General features: G+C 47.0%; 1 long non-coding RNA gene across 4 annotated transcripts in view; it reads left to right on the top strand.

The window, feature by feature from the left end:
• Nucleotides 1-21,537, top strand: part of LOC134969441 (uncharacterized) — a 157,552-nt gene that overhangs the window by 30,755 nt on the left and 105,260 nt on the right. For 2 of the 4 annotated variants that reach the window (XR_010189486.1, XR_010189483.1), the window contains exons 2-3: nucleotides 906-1,049; nucleotides 3,341-3,485. This is a non-coding gene — a long non-coding RNA (uncharacterized LOC134969441). Of the gene's footprint in view, nucleotides 1-905; nucleotides 1,050-3,340; nucleotides 3,486-14,402; nucleotides 14,590-21,537 lie in introns of those variants that run through there. The other 2 variants (XR_010189484.1, XR_010189485.1) reach the window with 2 other exon arrangements.

Raw genomic sequence — 21,537 nt, forward strand, 5'->3', positions numbered from 1 at the left:
AGGAAGTACAAGTGCTTCCCACAGCTGCTGCATCAGCTGATTACCACAGACTGCAGATACACAGACCAGAGTGTGCTAGAAGCACCAGAGCAGAAAACCACACCCAGAGGCAGGGTGTAGGAACTGCACAGATTATGACATCGTCAGGATTGTGACTACCAGGATTCTGTACCCAACCTATATATATATATATATATTTCACCAAATAGGAACAATAAATGGCACTCTTGAGGCAGTTTACGGTTGCAAAAAAGAAGTCTAATTGGTCGACGTTTCGAGGTAAGTACACTTTTCTCAAGACATTGGTTTGTTCTACAATGTCTTGAGAAAGGGGTACATGCACCGAAACTTCTACCAATTAGACTTCTTTTTTGCACCAGGAAACTGCCTCAAGAGTGCCATTTATTGTTCCTATGTGGTGAGATATTGCATGATTGGACTTGGGCACCGAGGCTCCTTTTGATTTTTAGTATTGAGTGCCGGCTGACATCTATCTATCTATCTATCTATCTATCTATCTATCTATCTATCTATCTATCTATCTATCACCAATGGACCCGGCACAGCCTCTTACAAACTTACACTAGCGGGTGCCATTACAGAAAGATCCAGATACAAAACAGCAGGTGCGGCACTCCAAAGAAGGTAACTTTCACGGCCATGGATAGAATGTTTTAATGCCTTTATTTGTGTGGCATTTTCATCAGGTTGATGAAAATGCCACACAAATAAAGGCATTGAAACGTTGTATCCATGGCCATGAAAGTAACCTTCTTTGGAGTGCCACACCTGCTGTTTTGTATATGTATGTATAATATCTATCTTTTTATCTATCTATCTCTGTGGGTGATGTTTATGTATTTTAGATGTGCTGTTTAATGTTATATTTGTGTGTTTTTGTGCAGGCTCTGCAGTGATGTGGGAGCCTGTGATTCTGTTTCACTTGTTACCATGACAACCTCCCTGTCCCGCGGCGCACCGTGACATCATAGCCCGGCGATGCAGAGGCGAGCAGCGTGTGCAGGTGGGCGGCAGCGCCGTGAGGATAGGTCAGTCCAATTATTACACTGATGTCTTTGCTTGTTTTGCTTGTTTTGTATTTAAATGTTGTGTATGTGGATTTTCACTGTTGTCTAGCCCTGAGGACGGGGAGCTTCCCCGAAACATGTAGGCAATAAAGGGACACTATTTTTCATCTCCTTACCAGTCTGCCTGAGTGCCGCCGATATTTCCAGCATATTTAAGTCATCACCTGACCTGGAGGGCACCGCAGCCAAGTATCTCATTGCAGTTGGGAGTGCCGGTATATTCTTTTCTTCTATTATTGGATGGACACTTTGGAGTGACTATCCTTATCATGGCACCCGGTTATTAGAAATTTTCACTCAGGACTAAGATATCTGCTGTAAGCTGTACTCACTGGCAGCTTTTTTTAAAGTCATATCACCGCTTTAGGTGAGTGTGTCGGCAGCCCCGATCTGATTTCAGCATTACTGAAACTTGAAGGTTTGTCTGATTATGGAGGTTAACCCTGATATGGATGCCACACTTGAATTAGTGCACCAGGATGCACGTGAACGTCTGAGCTTTTCAGATGCAGAGGCTAATGCCATTCTGGTGGAAAGGAGACTGACGCATCAATCCCACATGATGCAGGTGTGGAGGCGGTAAAAGCACTTATTGAAGACAATGTGACCTATCAGGGTCCGGGGTTGTCTTTTTTTCTTACATCTGTTGAGTTTGGTTTTGAAAAGAAACTATTTTGTATTTAATGGGGTCTTTTATTTAGACATCGGGGTGTGCGATGGGGTCCACTGTGGCCCCATCATACACTAATGCATTTATGTACCATTTTGAGAAAACCATGTTCCATCTGGATCCTCTAGTTAGCTCCCATGTGATCTATTACAGGCGCTATATTGATGATCTTATAGTGTGTTGGAATGGCCCCAGGGAAGATCTTATACAATTATGGGACCGACACAATGCGACAGATCATGTGGTTAAGTTTACGTATGTGATAGATGATAAACAAATTAACTATTTGGATGTTACTATTACTCAGAATTCCGGCCAACTCAGTACCTCCTTATTTGTTAAAGCCACAGATAGGAATACCTTTTTGAACTATCAAAGTTTCACCCACTTGCTTTAAAGAAAGGATTGCCGTATTCGCAATTCTTGCGGGTGCAGCGAATCACGTCAGACCCACAAGATACTATTAGGGCCCTAGATGAAATGCTGTTGAAGTTTGCCCAAAGAGGTTACCCGATGAGGGAATTAGAGAAATCTAAGGAAGCAGTATTATGTATACCTAGGGAGCAATTATTACGTCCTAGGGCCTGTCAAGATACTAAAGCCGACAGATTACCATGGGTAAGCAGATTTACTACATGTTCAAAGCGGACAGTTAGAAAAGCTAAACAATTGTGGCCTATTATACAAACGTAGGTAGCCTTGAGTAGTTTATCAAATACTAGTTTATTACCTAGTCACACTCGGGGTAGCAATGTAGGGGACCATGTGGTTCGTCTTGATGTTACCAATATGACTAGAACTGATCAAGCCCGTTTCCTTAGACCCAAGATGGGGTGTTATAGATGTCTGGGATGTGCCACCTGCAATACTTTACAGACTGGCACTACATTTAACCATCCACAAACAGGCAGAAAAATACCCATTAAATATCGGCTTACATGTACCACTACTCATTTGATTTATTTGCTCACGTGCCCGTGTGGTCTTGCATATGTGGGCAAGACCATACGACAATTTAGGGAAAGGATGGCACTTCATAGGAGTGCAATTAAAAAGGCGCTTGATAAGGGGTCCAGTGACCAGCCATTTGCTCGCCATTGCCTGTTGGCAAAGCATGGGGTGGCTAGCATTAGAGCCATCTTTATTGACCGTACCCCTATCACATTGAGGGGCGGCAATAGGGATAGGCTACTTCTACAAAAAGAGTCACGTTGGATTTTTAGATTGGGAACACTGTCCCCTGGTGGTCTAAATTAAAATCTGGGGTTAAAGTGTCTCCTGTAATCCATTTAGAGAGTATTTAATTTTTCAACTTTGCCTTTATGATACACATATCCTTCGTTTGGGAGGTAGTGCATCACTGAGATAAATTTGCGCCTCTATAGTCAGTGTATTACACCGTTATAAATAGGCTAACAGTTTAGTTAGTCTGTGTGATAGCTAATAGTAATATTTCTTGTACATGGTATCTTAATATACTAATACATTGATAGATAGGGGCTGTTAACACGTTCTCCCTGAGGGTGATGTTTATGTATTTTAGATGTGCTGTTTAATGTTATATTTGTATGTTTTTGTGCAGGCTCTGCAGTGATGTGGGAGCCTGTGATTCTGTTTCACTTGTTACCATGACAACCTCCCCCGTCCCGCGGCGCACCATGACGTCATAGCCCGGCGAAGCGGAAGCGAGCAGCGTGTGCAGGTGGGCGGCAGCGCCGTGAGGACAGGTGAGTCCAATTATTACACTGATGTCTTTGCTTGTTTTGTATTTAAATGTTGTGTATGTGGATTTTCACTGTTGTCTAGCCCTGAGGATGGGGAGCTTCCCCGAAACATGTAGGCAATAAAGGGACACTATTTTGCATCTCCTTATCAGTCTGCCTGAGTGCCGCCGATATTTCCTGTATGTATGTATGTGTATGTGTGTGTGTGTGTGTATATATATATATATATATATATATATATATATATATATATATATATATATATATATATATATATATATATAATAAAATAATAAGAGACACCTTAAAAGTTATATTGCTACTTGAAGGTACTCTAACCTGTATAAAAAAAAAAGTATTTGCTAGTTTGCTATCTTTTAATATGGGCCTTAGTCAATATGGATTGCATTAGCGATGCAATCGCATATTGCGGCATTGTGGGGGCATAGTGTCGGGAACAAGGCAGGTTTGGGGCATCCGTGTGACGTCGCACTCACCCATTGTGGTGGGGAAATTAGCGGTGACCCAACTGCTTTCATAGCCAAAGGGGGCTTCCCTTATAAAGCAATGCGATTGCAATTGAATTGCGATCAAATTTCTTTCCGTCTTCTTTAAGGGCTAATTCAGACCTGATCGTAGATGTGCTAAATTTAACACATCTGCTATCAGTAACACTGACATGCGTGGGGACGCCCAGCACAGGGCTAGCTCACCCCGCAAGTCAGTCCCTGCCCCGTCACACAAGTACAAAAGCATCGCACAGCGCACTGATAGGGAGCTACTCTTTGCTGCCAGGTCGCAGCGGCTGCGTGTGACGTCACAAAGCCCCCCCCCCCCCCCAACAGTCCGGGCATGCCTGCATTGCCCGGACTGCACCCCCTAAATGGCAACCAAATGTCACCGGCCTGCTCCCTCCCACCCAGCGACCTCCTCTGCCTGTGGCTGTCTGGCATGCATCTGCGCACTGTGGCACCAGCGAATGCATAGCACCGATCAGGTATGAATCAGCCCTTAGGGGGACATTTACTAAGCAGTGATAAGAGTAGAGAATTGAGCCAGTGGAGAAATTGCCCCATCAACCAATCAGCTGCTCTGTTTAATTTTATAGTATGCAAATTGTAGATGGTACTTCAGTGCTAATTGGTTACCACGGGCAACTTCTCCACTGGCTCACTTCTCCGCTCTTATCACTGCTTAGTAAATGTCCTCCTAAGTATGCTGCGTGACCTTGCAAGTTTTTGCAGTTTTGCTAATTTAGCAAACCTGTAAGTGAAGCTGAATCAGGTCCTACTGTATATGTTTAATTACTGAATTCTCAACAATTACCATTTTTTCATTGTGTTGATAAGTTCGGCCCCTTCACTTCCCAATATTTAATGATAACACATTTTAAATGTTTTTTTGTTGCTTCTACAAATGGGGTACATCATGAATATCTCTTTTTTGCCTTGAGCTTCCCAAGCATAAGAAGGAACTTATATTATTTATGGTAATATTTCTCTGTGCATAATAATGTTTTATTGAATGCAGCAATGTAATACTGATGTCTGATTTTTTTTTTGTCTTTTCTTAAATCAAGGTATGTTTGTTGGAACATTCATAATATTGTCGAAGGATTTCTGGACTGTTTATTAAGTGTCATCAAGTAACTTGCATGTACAGATGTGTCCCAGAGGAGTCACTCACCGAGAGTACATACGGTGTGTCCACGGCTGAAAAGGGGGCATGGCTTTGTGGGACGGGGTGTGACTTTATGAAGGGGGCACATCTAAGCGTCCTGACCCTTATTTTCATCACTTTGGGGGTCCGGGAGATGCTTGCAGCCCCTGGAGATGGACGTGCTTGCATTGTTGGCTTCTACAAGGTGACAAGAGCTGGGTTGCTGCATGTAATGTTACAGTGAAGCACCCAGCTCCTGTCACTGAGCAGGAGCCCACACTTTGGTGTAACCCCCTCGGCGAGTAACACCCGGATGCAGGCCGCACCCTTACACCCTCTTTGTGACGCCACTGATGTGTCCTTATACACAGTTGCCAAATAACCTCCTTGGGTGTGGATCGTTGGGTCGACAGTAACTAGGTTTACAGTCATTAGGTCGACCACTATTGGTCGACAGTGACTAGGTCGACCCCTGAAATAGGCTAACCCGGTCATTAGGTCAACACGGAGAAGGTCGACATGGAAAAAGGTCGACATGAGGTGTTTAAAAAAAAAAAAAAATTGGTGTTTTCTTTGTAAAGTGACTGGGAACCCCAATTAGTCACTGTGTCCCCTGCAAGGCTTGCTTCGCTCGCCATGCTTTAGGCAAGGTGTCTCACTCAATTATGAAAATGTTCAAAAAAATAAAAAAATTGTGAAAAACTCATGTCAACCTTTTCATGTGTTGACCTTTGCCATGTCGACCCATTGACCAGGGCTGTTTCTAGCCAATTTGGCTCCCAGTGCGAGATTTCAAAATGCGCCCCCCCTTTATATTAAAAAAAAAAATGCGCTCCCTTCCCCCATAGCTATTAAAAGAAAAATCATGCGGGGGCCAAGGCGCTCGCGCTCCCGGCAAGGGGGCGTGACCTCATTAAAATGGGCATGGCCTCTTCTGATATCATCACGGCCACCGCAGGGGAAAAAATAAAATCAGAAGTCCCCATTTTACACAGTACGGCAGGCAAGTGTCCCCATTTTACACAGTGCGGCAGGCAAGAATCCCCATTTTACACAGTGCGGCAGGCAAGAATCCCCATTTTACACAGTGCGGCAGGCAAGAATCCCCATTTCTCTATCGTCCTAGTGGATGCTGGGGTTCCTGAAAGGACCATGGGGAATAGCGGCTCCGCAGGAGACAGGGCACAAAAAGTAAAGCTTTAGGATCAGGTGGTGTGCACTGGCTCCTCCCCCTATGACCCTCCTCCAAGCCTCAGTTAGATTTTTGTGCCCGGCCGAGAAGGGTGCAATCTAGGTGGCTCTCCTAAAGAGCTGCTTAGAAAAGTTTAGCTTAGGTTTTTTATTTTACAGTGAGTCCTGCTGGCAACAGGATCACTGCAACGAGGGACTTAGGGGAGAAGAAGTGAACTCACCTGCGTGCAGGATGGATTGGCTTCTTGGCTACTGGACATTAGCTCCAGAGGGACGATCACAGGTACAGCCTGGATGGTCACCGGAGCCTCGCCGCCGGCCCCCTTGCAGATGCTGAAACGAGAAGAGGTCCAGAATCGGCGGCAGAAGACTCCTCAGTCTTCTTAAGGTAGCGCACAGCACTGCAGCTGTGCGCCATTTTCCTCTCGGCACACTTCACACGGCAGTCACTGAGGGTGCAGGGCGCTGGGAGGGGGGCGCCCTGGGAGGCAAATGAAAACCTTTTTTGGCTAAAAATACCTCACATATAGCCTATATGGAGATATTTAACCCCTGCCAGAATCCGTTAAGAGCGGGAGACGAGGCCGCCGAAAAAGGGGCGGGGCCTATCTCCTCAGCACACAGCGCCATTTTCCCTCACAGAAAGGCTGGAGGGAAGGCTCCCAGGCTCTCCCCTGCACTGCACTACAGAAACAGGGTTAAAACAGAGAGGGGGGGCACTAATTTGGCGTTAGAAATATATAAAAAAGATGCTATAAGGGAAAACACTTATATAAGGTTGTCCCTATATAATTATAGCGTTTTTGGTGTGTGCTGGCAAACTCTCCCTCTGTCTCTCCAAAGGGCTAGTAGGTCCTGTCCTCTATCAGAGCATTCCCTGTGTGTGTGCTGTGTCGGTACGTGTGTGTCGACATGTATGAGGACGATGTTGGTGAGGAGGCGGAGCAATTGCCTGTAATGGTGATGTCACTCTCTAGGGAGTCGACACCGGAATGGTTGGCTTATTTAGGGAATTACGTGATAATGTCAGCACGCGCCAAGGTCGGTTGACGACATGAGACGGCCGACAAACAATTAGTACCGGTCCAGACGTCTCAAAAACACCGTCAGGGGTTTTAAAAAACGTATTCCTTATTAGGGCCACACGTTAAGGGCAATGAAGGAGGTGTTACATATTTCTGATACTACAAGTACCACAAAAGAGGGTATTATGTGGGATGTGAAAAAACTACCGTAGTTTTTCCTGAATCAGATAAATTAAATGAAGTGTGTGATGATGCGTGGGTTCCCCCCGATAGAAAATATGGGCGGTATACCCTTTCACGCCAGAAGTTAGGGCGCGTTGGGAAACACCCCTTAGGGTGGATAAGGCGCTCACACGCTTATCAGAAAAAGTGGCGGTACCGTCTATAGATAGGGCCGTCCTCAAGGAGCCAGCTGACAGGAGGCTGGAAAAATATCATAAAAAGTATATACACACATACTGGTGTTATACTGCGACCAGCGATCGCCTCAGCCTGGATGTGCAGAGCTGGGGTGGCTTGGTCGGATTCCCTGACTAAAAATATTGATACCCTTGACAGGGACAGTATTTTATTGACTATAGAGCATTTAAAGGATGTATTTCTATATATGCGAGATGCACAGAGGGATATTTGCACTCTGGCATCAAGAGTAAGTGCGATGTCCATATCTGCCAGAAGATGTTTATGGACACGACAGTGGTCAGGTGATGCAGATTCCAAACGGCACAAAGGTGTATTGCCGTATAAAGGAAGAGGAGTTATTTGGGGTCGGTCCATCGGACCTGGTGGCCACGGCAATCTGCTGGAAAATCCACCGTTTTTACCCTAAGTCACATCTCTGCAGAAAAAGACACCGTCTTTTCAGCTTCAGTCCTTTCGTCCCTATAAGAGTCATATCTGCCCAGGGATAGAGGAAAGGGAAGAAGACTGCAGCAGGCAGCCCATTCCCAGGAACAGAAGCGTTCCAACCCTTCTGACAAGCTCTCAGCATGACGCTGAGACCGTACAGGACCCCTGGATCCTACAAGTAGTATCCCAGGGGTACAGTTTGGAATGTCGAGACGTTTCCCCTTCGCAGGCTCCTGAAGTCGGCTTTACCAAGGTCTCCCTCCGACAAGGAGGCAGTATGGGAAAAAATTCACGAGCTGTATTCCCAGCAGGTGATAATTAAATTACCCCTCCTACAACAAGAAAAGGGGTATTATTCCACACTATATTGTGGTACTGAAGCCAGAAGGCTAGGTGAGACCTATTCTAAATCTAAAAAAATTTGAACACTTACAAAGGTTCAAATCAAGATGGAGTCACTCAGAGCAGTGATAACGAACCGGGAAGAAGGGGACTATTGGGTGTCCCGAGACATCAGGGATGCTTACCTCCATGTCCCAAATTTGCCCTTACCACTAAGGGTACCTCAGGTTCGTGGTACAGAACTGTCACTATCAGTTTCAGACGCTGCCGTTTGGATTGTCTACGGCACCCCGGGTCTTTACCAAGGTAATGGCCGAAATGATGGTTCTTCTTCGAAGAAAAGGCGTCTTAATTATCCCTTACTTGGACGATCTCCTGATAAGGGCAAAGTCCAGGGAACAGTTGGAGGTCGGAGTAGCACTATCTCGGATACTGTTACAACAGCAGGGGTGGATTCTAAAGATTCCAAAATCGCAGCTGATCCCGACAACAAGTCTCCTGTGCTTAGGGATGATTCTGGACACAGTCCAGAAAAAGGTGTTTCTCCCGGAAGAGAAAGCCAGGGAGTTATCCGAGCTAGTCAGGAACCTCCTAAAATCAGTGCATCATTGCACAAGGGCCATGGTAAAAAAATGGTGACTTCCTTCGAAGCAATTCCAGTCGGCAGATTTCATGCAAGAACTTTTCAGTGGGATCTGCTGGACAAATGGTCCGGATCGCATCTTCAGATGCATCAGCGGATAACCCTATATCCAAGGACAAGGGTGTCTCTCCTGTGGTGGTTACAGAGTGCTCATCTTCTAGAGGGCCGCAGATTCGGCATTCAGTTTTGGATGTTGGTGACGACGGAGGCCAGCCCGAGAGGCTGGGGAGCAGTCACACAAGGAAAAAATTTCCAGGGAGTGTGATCAAGTCTGGAGATTTTTCTCCACATAAATATAGCTAAGGGTAAATTTATAATGCTCTAAGCTTAGCAAGACCTCTGCTTCAAGGTCAGCCGGTATTGATCCAGTGGGATAAAACATCACGGCAGTCGCCCACGTAAATAGACAGGGCGGCACAAGAAGCAGGAGGGCAGTGGCAAAAACTGCAAGGACTTTTCGCTGGGCGGAGAATCATGTGATAGCACTGTCAGCAGTGTTTCATTCCGGGAATGGAAACTGGGAAGCAGACTTTCTCAGTAGGCACGACCTCCACCCGGCAGAGTGGGAACTTCATGGGGAAGTTTTCCACATAATTGTAAACCGTTGGGAATTACCAAAGGTGGACATGATGGCGTCCCGTCTGAACAAAAAACGGGACAGGTATTGCGCCAGGTTAAGAGACCCTCAGGCAATAGCTGTGGACGTTCTGGTAACACCGTGGGTGTACCAGTCGGTGTATGTGTTCCATCCTCTGCTTTTCATACCTAAGGTACTGAGAATTATAAGACGTAGAGGAGTAAGAACTATACTCATGGCTCCGGATTGGCCAAGAAGGACTTGGTACCCGGAACTTCAAGAGATGCTCACAGAGGACTTATGGCCTCTGCCGCTAAGAAGGGACTTGTTTCAGCAAGTACCATGTCTGTTCCAAGACTTACCGCAGCTGCGTTTGACGGCATGGCGGTGGAACGCCGGATCCTAAGGGAAAAGGCATTCAGGAAGAGGTCATTCCTACCCTGGTCAAAGCCAGAAAGGAGGTGACCGCACAACATTATCACCACATGTGGCGAAAATATGTTGCGTGGTGTGAGGCCAGGAAGGCCCCACGAAGAAATTTCAACTCGGTCGATTCCTGCATTTCTTGCAAACAGGAGTGTCTATGAGCCTCAAATTGGGGTCCATTAAGGTTCAAATTTCGGCCCTGTCGATTTTTCTTCCAGAAAGAAGTGGCTTCAGTTCCTGAAGTCCAGAAGTTTGTCAAGGGAGTATTGCATATACAACCCGCTTTTGTGCCTCCAGTGGCACTGTGGAATCTCAACGTAGTTCTGGGATTCCTCAAAACACATTGGTTTAAAACCAGTCAAATCTGTGGATTTGAAGCATCTCACATGAAAAGTGAACATGCTCTTGGACCTGGCCTGGACCAGGCGAGTGTCAAATTGGTGGTTTTTTTCTCAAAAAAGCCCATATCTGTTTGTCCATTCGGACAGGGCAGAGCTGCGGACTCGTCCCCAGTTCTCTCCCTAAGGTGGTGTCAGTGTTTCACCTGAACCAGCTTATTGTGGTGTCTTGCGCCTACTAGGGACTTGGAGGACTCCAAGTTGCTAGATGTGGTCAGGGCCCTGAAAATATAGGTTCCAGGACGGCTGGAGTCAGGAAAACTGACTTGCTGTTATCCTGTATGCACCCAACAAACTGGGTGCTCTTGCTTTTAAGCAGACTTTTGCTAGTTGGATGTGTAATACAATTCAGCTTGCACATTCTGTGGCAGGCCTGCCACAGCCAAAATATGTAAATGCCCATTCCACAAGGAAGGTGGGCTCATCTTGGGCGGCTGCCCGAGGGGTCTCGGCTTTACAACTTTGCCGAGCGGTTATTTAGTCAGGGGCAAACACGTTTGTAAAATCCTACAAATTTGATACCCTGGCTAAGGAGGACCTGGAGTTCTCTCATTCGGTGCTGCAGAGTCATCCGCACTCTCTCCCGCCCGTTTGGGAGCTTTGGTATAATCCCCATGGTCCTTTCAGGAACCCCAGCATCCACTAGGACGATAGAGAAAATAAGAATTTACTTACCGATAATTCTATTTCTCGGAGTCCGTAGTGGATGCTGGGCGCCCATCCCAAGTGCGGATTATCTGCATTACTTGTACATAGTTACAAAAATCGGGTTATTATTGTTGTGAGCCATCTTTTCAGAGGCTCCGCTGTTATCATACTGTTAACTGGGTTCAGATCACAGGTTGTACAGTGTGATTGGTGTGGCTGGTATGAGTCTTACCCGGGATTCATAAATCCTTCCTTATTGTGTACGCTCGTCCGGGCACAGTACCTAACTGAGGCTTGGAGGAGGGTCATAGGGGGAGGAGCCAGTGCACACCACCTGATCCTAAAGCTTTACTTTTTGTGCCCTGTCTCCTGCGGAGCCGCTATTCCCCATGGTCCTTTCAGGAACCCCAGCATCCACTACGGACTCCGAGAAATAGAATTATCGGTAAGTAAATTCTTATTTTTACACAGTGCGGCAGGCAAGAATCCCCATTTTACACAGTGCGGCAGGCAAGAATCCCCATTTTACACAGTGCGGCAGGCAAGAGTCCCCATTTTACACAGTGCGGCAGGCAAGAGTCCCCATTTTACACAGTGCGGCAGGCAAGTGTCCCCATTTTACACAGTGCGGCAGGCAAGTGTCCCCATTTTACACAGTGCGGCAGGCAAGTGTCCCCATTTTACACAGTGCGGCAGGCAAGTGTCCCCATTTTACACAGTGCGGCAGGCAAGTGTCCCCATTTTACACAGTGCGGCAGGCAAGTGTCCCCATTTTACACAGTGCGGCAGGCAAGTGTCCCCATTTTACACAGTGCGGCAGGCAAGTGTCCCCATTTTACACAGTGCGGCAGGCAAGTGTCCCCATTTTACACAGTGCGGCAGGCAAGTGTCCCCATTTTACACAGTGCGGCAGGCAAGTGTCCCCATTTTACACAGTGCGGCAGGCAAGTGTCCCCATTTTACACAGTGCGGCAGGCAAGTGTCCCCATTTTACACAGTGCGGCAGGCAAGTGTCCCCATTTTACACAGTGCGGCAGGCAAGTGTCCCCATTTTACACAGTGCGGCAGGCAAGTGTCCCCATTTTACTCAGTGCGGCAGGCAAGTGTCCCCATTTTACTCAGTGCGGCAGGCAATAGTCCCCATTTTACTCAGTGCGGCAGGCAATAGTCCCCATTTTACTCAGTGCGGCAGGCAAGTGTCCCCATTATGGCAGGCAAGTGTCCCCATTTTACACAGTGTGGCAGGCAAGTGTCCCCATTATGGCAGGCAAGTGACCCCAGGCAAGTGACCCCATTTTACTCAGTACGGCAGGCAAGTGTCCCCATTATGGCAGGCAAGTGTCCCCACTTTACTCAGTACGGCAGGCAAGTGTCAAGTGGGGGGGGGGGGGGGGGGGGGGGGGGGAAGGAAGGGGGGGCGAGATTACTTACCCATGAACAGCAATCAGGATCTTCCCGCTCTTCGCGCTGGCCGTCTCCTCAGTTCCTTCCAGCTTGTCTGCTCCTCCGTCTTCCGAGTACTCCTGCTCGGGGGGCGGGGTTTTGCGGAATGACGCGATTGCGTCATGACGCAGCCGCGTCATTCCGCGAAACTCCGCCCCTCGAGCAGGAGTGCTCGAGAAGACGGAGGAGGGGGATAAAGGGAGCTGCAAAGTGCCGCGGCGGGCGCCCCGTGCGATTGCACGGCTCGCCCGCCGCAAGAAACGGCACTGCCAGTGACCATGACCATTTGATGCATGTCGACCAATAGTTTTTGACCTAATGAGCGTCGATCTAAGGGTTGTTGACCTAAAGGCCGAATATCGTCCCCTTTGGCATGACATGTCTTGGTTATCTCAGCCGTGTTGAGCGTTTTTCTTATTCAAAATATTATTTACATAATAAAAATAAGTGGTAGCAACAAAACTACATTGCTAGATTACACTGATTAATTTGACATTTGTACATTTGTACATATGTGTGCGACTGAGTATGAATCTGTGTGCTACGATGCAGCGGCCGCAGCTTTTTCTCCTGCCAAGTTCCCTTGTGCTACATCTGCAACTTTATAAATGTTTAAAACTAATTCCTAAAAGGTCAACAATCAATAGGTTACCTCCATAGGGTCGACAGTCAAGAAGTCGACAGGGTCAAAAGTTTGACAGGGTCAAAAGGTCTTCATTCCAAGGGTCGACAGTCAAAAGGTCGACATGAAGAAGGTTGACACATGTTACTAAGGGTTTTTCATGTTTTTACAACTTTTGCTGCATTTACTATCCATGTCACAAACTACTACTTAGTAACCTTGTGGCGAGCGAAGCATAGCGGGGTGAGCTACCGAGTCGGAAGCATGGCGAGTGAAGCGGGCCCATGAGGGGACGCATTTCATCAACTTTGGGTGATATATGTTTAAAAACACAAAATAACACCCTCCCCCCAAAAATAAATAAATAAATTAGAAGTTAGTTGCTAGAATCTGATTGGTTGCTATGGGTAACATCTCCGCTTCTATAAACCCGAACTTTAGTAAATATACCTGTACTGTATGTGTAAAGATAAAGAAAACATCTAGTAGTGATTTAGGCCCTCATTCCGAGTTGTTCGCTCGTTAACTGCTTTTAGCAGCTTTGCACACGCTAAGCCGCCGCCTACTGGGAGTGAATCTTAGCTTTGCAGAATTGCGAACGAAAGATTTGCATAATTGCGCATAGGAATTTCTTTGCAGTTTCTGAGTAGCTCGGGACTTACTCTGCAACTGCGATCAGTTCAGTAAGTTTCGTTCCTGGTTTGACGTCACAAACACACCCAGCGTTCGCCCAGACACTCCCCAGTTTCTCCAGCCACTCCCGCGTTTTCCCAGAAACGGCAGCGTTTTTCCGCACACACCCATAAAACGGCCAGTTTCCGCCCAGAAACACCCACTTCCTGTCAATCGCACTCCGATCACCAGAACGAAGAAATTTCTTTGTTAAGCTGTGAGTAAAATACCTAACTTTTTGGCAAATTTACTTGGCGCAGACGCACTGCGAACATTGCGCATGCGCAGTTTGCGACAAATCGTTACGTTGCGAAAACCACTAACGAGCAAACAACTCGGAATGAGGGCCTTAGTTTGACTGAGCTTGAGTCTTCCAGTAGCTATATGCCCTGAATTCTTTAATCAGAGATTTGTTTTTGCATTAGATCCATATTATGATTTTTTTTTTACAATGGCAAATAGAAGGAACACTGTTACCTACGCAGAATGGTCATCTGTAAGAAAAAGGAGCATTTATGAGTCACTTTGGAATATTACCTGTCTGTGATCACTTGCTGTGCAAATTACTGATTGTCTAGGAGGTTAACATGCAAAATAAAATGTTTGAACAAATATTACAGCATATTTCCATACAATACACATTGCATCTGTCTGATTTATGTCTATAAGCAAAGTCAATGGAAAGTCATACATTTTTAGTATTCACAGGTACATTCCCAAGATGAGTATTACACTATGTCCTGCTTCTTTGATGTAATGGTTCCCTGAAATTGGTGCGAATATAAATCCTTTCTTCAATCTTATTTACATAGACAGAAGTTATGTGGTGACAAGGTCCCTTCAAGGCTTGAATGGTTTCTTAATAACATGTACTAAATGGCATCTGGTATCAATCTTGTCCCACAGACATGCCTGAAGTGATTTAAGGCTTTTTACTCCTAGAATTCAAACTCTCATTTTTAATGCACTTTCTGTCATTTGACTTCACAGCCCTTAAATGAGATTCTGTCACTTTTCTGACATGCTCTAAGATAAAGTGAAAATTATAAAGAATAAATGAATGCACAGATAATCATAAGTGTTGCATGTGTGCACAAATTCTTAGGTTTATTAAATCTACTTACCTATGAAATCAATATTCTTACTATTCCGTTGTTTCCTTATTTTTATTATCAATAGTTGCAGAGAAAGATAATATAAGGGTAACTCTGTAAAATGTATTAAATAAACTAGCCGGTTTAAGAGAAGGTAGAAAGATAACTGCTTCTATCCCCACACTTACATCCTCAGGGTCGGACTGGACCACAGGGGTGCCAGGGAAACCACCAGTAGGCCCCACTGCCTGAGGGCCCACTCCTTCCTCTAGGAATCAGGTTCCAGACTGTGCACTTGTATTATACATGGTAGATATGTTGCATTACACTGCACTAAACTATTGTGTATTTGAAGCCTCTGTGGAGGCCGGCCACACCCCCTTTGTAGGCTGGCCACACCCCTAAGTATGGGCCCCTATCACAGCATTCCCACGGTGGGCCCTTCATGACCCAGTCCAACACTGTACATCCTACTCCCATATTTAGAGTAGAACCTCTTATACATTCTCTGAAACTGTGCCTAATTTATGTTTGCAAATACAATTGCGATTTCCTAGGCTTTGGAACTAGCTGCCTTCCAGAGGAAAAAAAAAAAAGATGCCCACTGGATTTATCACAAACTCATTTACAATTGCACTTTCTGTCAATCACTTCTTCATGAAATCCTCATTGCGAGCAAGATTACAGCAGCACCTTGATGCATGCGCAATGCGATCTCAGCACATGCGCAGTCTGCTGATAATGGCATCATTGCGTGAACATAATGAAGGTCTATTGTTCCTATAGTAACTCTGGTGTAAAATGAATGAAATGTAATATATATTTCTCTGACGTCCTAAGTGGATGCTGGGGACTCCGTCAGGACCATGGGGAATAGCGGCTCCGCAGGAGACAGGGCACAAAAGTAAAAGCTTTAGGATCAGGTGGTGTGCACTGGCTCCTCCCCCTATGACCCTCCTCCAAGCCTCAGTTAGATTTTTGTGCCCGGCCGAGAAGGGTGCAATCTAGGTGGCTCTCCTAAAGAGCTGCTTAGAGTAAAAGTTTTGTTAGGTTTTTTATTTTCAGTGAGTCCTGCTGGCAACAGGCTCACTGCTACGAGGGACTTAGGGGAGAAGAAGTGAACTCACCTGCGTGCAGGATGGATTGGCTTCTTAGGCTACTGGACACAATTAGCTCCAGAGGGAGTCGGAACACAGGTCTCACCCTGTGGTTCGTCCCGGAGCCGCGCCGCCGACCCCCTTGCAGATGCCGAAAAGTGAAGAGGTCCAGAAACCGGCGGCAGAAGACTTTTCAGTCTTCATAAGGTAGCGCACAGCACTGCAGCTGTGCGCCATTGTTGTCAGCACACTACATAGCAGCGGTCACTGAGGGTGCAGGGCGCTGGGGGGGGCGCCCTGGGCAGCAATGATAGTACCTTATTCTGGCTAAAAATACATCACATATAGCCCCTGGGGGCTATATGGATGTATTTAACCCCTGCCAGGTCTCAGAAAAACGGGAGAAGAAGCCCGCCGAAAAGGGGGCGGGGCCTATTCTCCTCAGCACACAGCGCCATTTTCCCTCACAGAAATGCTGGTGGGAAGGCTCCCATGCTCTCCCCTGCACTGCACTACAGAAACAGGGTTAAAACAGAGAGGGGGGGGCACTGATTTGGCGATATGACTATATATATTAAAATGCTATAAGGGAAAAACACTTATATAAAGGTTGTCCCTGTATAATTATAGCGTTTTTGGTGTGTGCTGGCAAACTCTCCCTCTGTCTCCCCAAAGGGCTAGTGGGGGCCTGTCCTCTATCAGAGCATTCCCTGTGTGTGTGCTGTGTGTCGGTACGTGTGTGTCGACATGTATGAGGACGATGTTGGTGAGGAGGCGGAGCAATTGCCTGTAATGGTGATGTCACTCTCTAGGGAGTCGACACCGGAATGGATGGCTTATTCAAGGAATTACGTGATAATGTCAACAGAGACGGCCGGCAAACAAAATAGTACCTGTCCAGGCGTCTCAAACACCGTCAGGGGCTTTAAAACGCCCATTTACCTCAGTCGGTCGACGGACACAGACACGGACACTGATTTCAGTGTCGACGGTGAAAAAACAAACGTATTTTCCTTTAGGGCCACACGTTACTTGTTAAGGGCAATGAAGGAGGTGTTACATATTTCTGATACTACAAGTACCACAAAAAAGGGTATTATGTGGGGTGTGAAACTACCTGTAGTTTTTCCTGAATCAGATAAATTAAATGAAGTGTGTGATGATGCGTGGGTTTCCCCCGATAGAAAATTATTGGCGGTATACCCTTTCCCGACAGAAGTTAGGGCGCGTTGGGAAACACCCCTTAGGGTGGATAAGGCGCTCACACGCTTATCAAAACAAGTGGCGGTACCGTTTCCAGATAGGGCCGTCCTCAAGGAGCCAACTGATAGGAGGCTGGAAAATATCCTAAGAAGTATATACACACATACTGGTGTTATACTGCGACCAGCGATCGCCTCAGCCTGGATGTGCAGAGCTGGGGTGGCTTGGTCGGATTCCCTGACTAAAAATATTGATACCCTTGACAGGGACAGTATTTTATTGACTATAGAGCATTTAAAGGATGCATTTCTATATATGCGAGATGCACAGAGGGATATTTGCACTCTGGCATCAAGAGTAAGTGCGATGTCCATATCTGCCAGAAGATGTTTATGGACACGACAGTGGTCAGGTAATGCAGATTCCAAACGGCACAAAGATGTATTGCCGTATAAAGGGGAGGAGTTATTTGGGGTCGGTCCATCGGACCTGGTGGCCACGGCAACTGCTGGAAAATCCACCGTTTTTACCCTAAGTCACATCTCTGCAGAAAAAGACACCGTCTTTTCAGCCTCAGTCCTTTCGTCCCCATAAGAGTCATATCTGCCCAGGGATAGAGGAAAGGGAAGACTGCAGCAGGCAGCCCATTCCCAGGAACAGAAGCCTCCACCGCTTCTGCCAAGTTCTCAGCATGACGCTGGGGCCGTACAGGACCCCTGGATCCTACAAGTAGTATCCCAGGGGTACAGATTGGAAAGTCGAGACGTTTCCCCCTCGCAGGTTCCTGAAGTCTGCTTTACCAACGTCTCCCTCCGACAGGGAGGCAGTATTGGAAACAATTCACAAGCTGTATTCCCAGCAGGTGATAATCAAAGTACCCCTCCTACAACAAGGAAAGGGGTATTATTCCACACTACATTGTGGTACTGAAGCCAGAAGGCTCGGTGAGACCTATTCTAAATCTGAAATATTTGAACACTTACAAAGGTTCAAATCAAGATGGAGTCACTCAGAGCAGTGATAGCGAACCAGGAAGAAGGGGACTATATGGTGTCCCGGGACATCAGGGATGCTTACCTCCATGTCCCAACTTGCCCTTCTCACCAAGGGTACCTCAGGTTCGTGGTACAGAACTGTCACTATCAGTTTCAGACGCTGCCGTTTGGATTGTCCACGGCACCCCGGGTCTTTACCAAGGTAATGGCCGAAATGATGATTCTTCTTCAAAGAAAATGGACGACCTCCTGATAAGAGCAAGGTCCAGAGAACAGTTGGAGGTCGGAGTAGCACTATCTCAAGTAGTTCTACGACAGCACGGGTGGATTCTAAATATTCCAAAACCGCAGTTGTTTCCGACGACACGTCTGCTGTTCCTAGGGATGATTCTGGACACAGTCCAGAAAAAGGTGTTTCTCCCGGAGGAGAAAGCCAGGGAGTTATCCGAGCTAGTCAGGAACCTCCTAAAACCAGGAAAAGTGTCAGTGCATCATTGCACAAGAGTCCTGGGAAAAATGGTGGCTTATTACGAAGCGATTCCATTCGGCAGATTCCACGCAAGAACTTTTCAGTGGGATCTGCTGGACAAATGGTCCGGATCGCATCTTCAGATGCATCAGCGGATAACCCTATCTCCAAGGACAAGGGTGTCTCTCCTGTGGTGGTTACAGAGTGCTCATCTTCTAGAGGGCCGCAGATTCGGCATTCAGGATTGGATGCTGGTGACCACGGAGGCCAGCCTGAGAGGCTGGGGAGCAGTCACACAGGGAAAAAATTTCCAGGGAGTGTGATCAAGTCTGGAGACTTTTCTCCACATAAATATACTGGAGCTAAAGGCAATTTATAATGCTCTAAGCTTAGCAAGACCTCTGCTTCAAGGTCAGCCGGTATTGATCCAGTGGGACAACATCACGGCAGTCGCCCACGTAAACAGACAGGGCGGCACAAGAAGCAGGAGGGCAATGGCAAAAACTGCAAGGATTTTTCACTGGGCGGAAAATCATGTGATAGCACTGTCAGCAGTGTTCATTCCGGGAGTGGACAACTGGGAAGCAGACTTCCTCAGCAGGCACGACCTCCACCCGGGAGAGTGGGGACTTCATCGGGAAGTTTTCCACATGATTGTGAACCGTTGGGAAAGACCAAAGGTGGACATGATGGCGTCCCGCCTGAACAAAAAACTGGACGGGTATTGCGCCAGGTCAAGAGACCTTCAGGCAATAGCTGTGGACGTTCTGGTAACACCGTGGGTGTACCAGTCGGTGTATGTGTTTCCCTCCTCTGCTTCTCATACCCAAGGTATTGAGAATTATAAGACTTAGAGGAGTAAGTACTATACTCGTGGCTCCGGATTGGCCAAGAAGGACTTGGTACCCGGAACTTCAAGAGATGCTCACAGAGGACTCATGGCCTCTGCCGCTAAGAAGGGACTTACTTCAGCAAGTACCATGTCTGTTCCAAGACTTACCGCGGCTGCGTTTGACGGCATGGCGGTTGAACGCCGGATCTTAAGGGAAAAAGGCATTCCGGAAGAGGTCATTCCTACCCTGGTCAAAGCCAGGAAGGAGGTGACCGCACAACATTATCACCACATGTGGCGAAAATATGTTGCGTGGTGTGAGGCCAGGAAGGCCCCACGAAGAAATTTCAACTCGGTCGATTCCTGCATTTCCTGCAAACAGGAGTGTCTATGGGCCTCAAATTGGGGTCCATTAAGGTTCAAATTTCGGCCCTGTCGATTTTCTTCTAGAAAGAATTGGCTTCAGTTCCTGAAGTCCAGAAGTTTGTCAAGGGAGTACTACATATACAACCCCCTTTTGTGCCTCCAGTGGCACTGTGGGATCTCAACGTAGTTCTGGGATTCCTCAAATCACATTGGTTTAAACCATTCAAATCTGTGGATTTGAAGTATCTCACATGGAAAGTGACCATGCTGTTGGCCCTGGCCTCGGCCAGGTGAGTGTCAAAATTGGCGGCTTTGTCTCACAAAAGCCCATATCTGTTTGTCCATTCGGACAGGGCAGAGCTGCGGACTCGTCCCCAGTTTCTCCCTAAGGTGGTGTCAGTGTTTCACCTGAACCAGCTTATTGTGGTACCTGCGGCTACTAGGGACTTGGAGGACTCCAAGTTGCTAGATGTTGTCAGGGCCCTGAAAATATAGTTTCCAGGACGGCTGGAGTCAGGAAAACTGACTTGCTGTTATCCTGTATGCACCCAACAAACTGGGTGCTCTTGCTTCTAAGCAGACGATTGCTAGTTGGATGTGTAGTACAATTCAGCTTGCACATTCTGTGGCAGGCCTGCCACAGCCAAAATATGTAAATGCCCATTCCACAAGGAAGGTGGGCTCATCTTGGGCGGCTGCCCGAGGGGTCTCGGCTTTACAACTTTGCCGAGCTGCTACTTGGTCAAGGGCACACCCTGACTGAGGAGGACCTGGAGTTCTCTCATTCGGTGCTGCAGAGTCATCCGTACTCTCCCGCCCGTTTGGGAGCTTTGGTATAATCCCCATGGTCCTGACGGAGTCCCCAGCATCCACTTAGGACGTCAGAGAAAATAAGAATTTACTTACCGATAATTCTATTTCTCGTAGTCCGTAGTGGATGCTGGGCGCCCATCCCAAGTGCGGATTGTCTGCAATACTTGTACATAGTTATTGTTACAAAAATCGGGTTATTATTGTTGTGAGCCATCTTTTCAGAGACTCCGCTGTTATCATGCTGTTAACTGGGTTCAGATCACAGGTTGTACAGTGTGATTGGTGTGGCTGGTATGAGTCTTACCCGGGATTCAAAAATCCTTCCTTATTGTGTACGCTCGTCCGGGCACAGTATCCTAACTGAGGCTTGGAGGAGGGTCATAGGGGGAGGAGCCAGTGCACACCACCTGATCCTAAAGCTTTTACTTCTGTGCCCTGTCTCCTGCGGAGCCGCTATTCCCCATGGTCCTGACGGAGTCCCCAGCATCCACTACGGACTACGAGAAATAGAATTATCGGTAAGTAAATTCTTATTTTTGCGGTGGGGAGTGGACCACTGTCAGGAAATGAGTAGAGATGAGCGGGTTCGGTTTCTCTGAATCCGAACCCGCCGAACTTCAGCTTTTTTTACACGGGGCCGAGCAGGCTCGGATCCTCCCGCCTTGCTCGGTTAACCCGAGCGCGCCCGAAC

The sequence above is a fragment of the Pseudophryne corroboree genome, chromosome 11 (assembly GCF_028390025.1).
Source record: "Pseudophryne corroboree isolate aPseCor3 chromosome 11, aPseCor3.hap2, whole genome shotgun sequence".
NCBI lineage: Eukaryota > Metazoa > Chordata > Amphibia > Anura > Myobatrachidae > Pseudophryne > Pseudophryne corroboree.